Source organism: Toxorhynchites rutilus, chromosome 3 (genome assembly GCF_029784135.1).
Source record: "Toxorhynchites rutilus septentrionalis strain SRP chromosome 3, ASM2978413v1, whole genome shotgun sequence".
In the NCBI taxonomy this organism is placed as follows: domain Eukaryota; kingdom Metazoa; phylum Arthropoda; class Insecta; order Diptera; family Culicidae; genus Toxorhynchites; species Toxorhynchites rutilus.
The window spans coordinates 74,894,074-74,898,104 of NC_073746.1; positions in this window are offsets into that span (position 1 = coordinate 74,894,074).

Below are 4,031 nucleotides of genomic sequence, written 5' to 3' on the forward strand. Positions count from 1 at the left end.
TTACAATTTCCAACAAATCGTCTATACATCCGAAGATGGGCACTTTTACAGGGGAAAAGTTTTTCGAACAACAACTTAGTTATATTTTCTTTGAAAAAAATACAACTTATCCTAATTTTGTTCAAAGTCAAGATAGCGATATACTGTATTCGACAAAGTTTTAGATCTAATCAAAATATGAACTTTTGTTGAAGACGCCAACTTTCTATCTGTTATAGTTTTTGGAATATAAGTCATTTTTGTATGAAGACTCCTGAAAAAAATAATGTTTTGCTCGTATCATTCTCACGTTTGACATGCTCTTGACATGTTTCCAAATAGAGAAAAGTTAGCAGAGCATGTTAATTGTAAAAAAAATTTGTGTAAAAAATTAGGAAAAAAATTTGGTTTTTCAAAAAAGTAGTCTAATTTCTAATTTTTCGAATATTCCAAGTATGCAAAGTTGCTTAAATGACCCATGTCGTTACACCCACAACATTTCACTACTATCTGAGATGGTGCTGCCAACTCCTAAGACTAGTTGGCATGAAATTCGTCTTTAGTGTTGCTGCATTGTACTCAATGCTGTTCTTCGACCTTTATTAAACTGACTAGTTTAATAACACTCAACACTTAATAACATAACTTAACAATTTCATTGATGAAACAACTCTAGAGTAACAATCGAATTCATGTTTAACTTATCAATCATTTAGTAACCGAAAATTATTTTCTTTTTTTTATATGTTTTACCTTTAGTTTGAGCTTTGTTTTATTGTTTCGTATTAAATTTATTTTGTAATAACTCGTTAAAACAGCCAACGTTGAAAAATCACAACCTGCCATTTGAACAATGAGTCGCCCCATATGACCAAAAGATTGGCCACCCCTTGTTATATGTCATGGCTTTATTCGCAAGATAAATATTTTCCATTTCTATTTGACCTTTATTTGCGGTTACCTCGGATGAAGTCCAATTTTCTTTTTTTTTTTTTGTAGAAATGGAAACTTTTTATAAGTATTATATTTACAACACACCATCGACTCTCCAGAACTATTTTCTCTCGTGCTAAATACTCGTGCTTTAGATACTAATAAAATACTCGTCATAAATGATGAATGATATAATTTCTCAGATACGCGTATGAGACTTACACGTCACAAAAAGAAACTTCCAAAAACATAAAGCAAAGAGAAGCCTACGCAGCCAACAAACATCAACCGCAATCATTTCAAGGCACAGGTACAGCCCCGAGGGATCTCGGTACAATAACAGCCGGTTAATCGAAACCCCTCTTCATTTGGCACCTACTCTTGGGGGTGATCAATCGTGGGTGATTCAAACCTAATAATTATGCCATTAGATTTCTCAAACTGCTTCCTTCATCACCTCTGTGTTGCTGTTGGCGATTTCTGCGGTTAACAACAACAACAACCACCACTCCGAAGATGATCGATTCGGATATCACCAGCACCAAATATGGTGATTCCAGTGGGCCGTTGTGGATTTCACACTTCACGTTTCATTGGACAACAGGTGAGAGGTCGGATCTTGTTTCGACGTTCGCCGAAAGGTGAAACCTTGAGCCACAACGCCCCCGTTCTGCAGCGATCACTCTCGAACTCCAATTTGCCGGAAGGATGCGTTGCGAATTTGTTAGATGCTGCATATGATTATTCTTTCGCTTCTTTTATCCGAAAGTCATTGAAATTCAAATAAGCTGGGGTGGGTGTTCACGCCGGAATTGGCTGCACACATTGGTTTGTGCCAGAAGGTAGACACCAGGCAATAGCCTGCAAGAAAAAAATGGTTCATCCAGTTCACTGCGGGACTAGGACACATCATAGGCAAAAGACACCTTCCTCCTGCACCAAACAAATAAAACCGTGGCGAATTGTTCGTTTTCTTCTAGAAATCTATATTTGCTTTAGATCTAATTTCTACTAGTTTGCGCATGCTTCAAAAACAGGGACCCAGAAGCTCGAAGAAAGAGTAGAATCGGAGCAAGTGTAATAGAGCCGACACCGGCTCTGTAGCCACCCAAGAAGGCATTCTGGTGGCAGCCGGAGCGGAAAATGAGAAGTAAGGATTAATATTGGCACGCACTATGCAAAACTAGCCGAGAGAAAGAAAGAGATAACGATCATCTTATCTGGGGTCCCTCTTTCGATTTATGCAACGAAAGCAGATATCCTTGAGGAATGAAAAGATAGCCAAATCTCGACGGGTGAAAAAGTGCCTCGCCGGGAAAGACTAAATAATTATCTCTTCAACGAGAGTTTGCCTAACGTTTCCTCATCGGCCATTCCTTATGCAAAGGGATTAGAGCGAGCAGAAGAAACGCTAATGAATTCGAATTTCTGGCTAGAAATATCGGAAGATGTCAAGCAAGGTTGTTTGTTGAGCTTACGATCCTTTAGTTCTGGTTTGATGAAGATCTCAATTATGGTTTTAAAAATCTTGTTGATGAAGTGCATCGAGAAAAAAGATGGCAAAATATCTCTGCAACCGATGACCTAGTCTAAACTGTAACAAACTATCTTTGCATATCGATTTTTGATTGAAATCAGACCATTATAGATTTTTATCATTTTTTTATTTTAGTATTACACAAGAGGTGATATATTCATATCATTTATAAGATAATAATATACAAGACAACTTCTATTAAAATTTACATCCGCTTATCATTTTCTAGAAATGGATAGATATCCCAGTCTCTTGTGGAGAATTTTTTTATAATGAAATTAACCATTTTTGTTGACGTAGGACTGCGTCCTCGATTTCTTTATACAGGGGTCACTCTACGAAGAATGTAACGAAAAAATGAATTTAATTCTGATCAAATGAAAAATGTTTTTGAAGAATTTTAAAATTTTCACTTTTTCTGCAAAAAAAATCTAACTCAAAAACTATAATGCCTACAAAATTTTCATAAGAGGGAATTTTTACCTCTTTATTTTTACCAAAACAATACAATATTGTAGGGAATTGTTTCAATATTCATAAAAAAATACCAAAATGTTTTTTTTAATTACACTGAATAAAAATAAAAATTGAAATTTGATTCTCCCAAAAAACGTATTTATTTTTAATTCTCAAAAAATAATATGAATAGTCCTTACAATTTCCAACAAGTCACCCGATGGGCACTTTTAAAGACTTTTTTTTCTAAAAACATTTTTTCCATGTTTTTTACTCTTGAATGGAGACTTCTGAAAAAATAATATTTCACTCGTTAAATTTGTGCGTGTAAATTCTCACGTTTGACAGGATCTCCAAACAGAAAAAAGTTTAAAGAATATGTCAATCGCGATGGTATACACACTAAAATGTTACGTTACGTATTCGTAGTAATTTTTCTAAGAAACCAGGAAAACTTTATTGCTGTAGCAGTGCGCTTTGTCCGATATATGGATGACTTGTTGGTATAATTTTTGTTCACAATATTTGAAAAACACATTTTTGAGAAAAAATAATTTTATTTTTCAAAATAATTTTGTTTTGATGAAAAATCTCTTTTTAATTTGCTTGATATTTTTGATTGAAAACTCAAATACTTTGCTACATTTCATTTTTCGACCAACACTTTGTAGATCATATAGTTCTTGTGTTAAAATTTTACGAAAAAAAATTTCGAAAAATTTCTCACTCGAAAACTATGAGAGCTACAAAATAATAGTTAAAGAACGAAATGTAGGAAATGATTTATGTTTCCTTATTAAAGTTTTAAACGATTCAAAAAAAAAATCATTGAAAATTAAAATAATTTTTTCCTAAAAATATGTTTCATAAAAATTCTGAAAAAATATGAATGAATTTCCCATATAATTATCAACAAGTCGTCCATACATCGGAAGAAGCACGCCGCTACAGGGAAAAAGTTTTCCTAATAACAACTCTTTTTCAAAGAAAACATGAAAAAGTTGTTGTTAGAAAAACTTTTTCCCTATAAAAGTGTCCATCTTTCGATGTAAAGGGACTTGTTGTAAATTGTAAGGACTATTTATATAATTATTTTAAGAATTTAAAAAAAAATGTTTTTAACACT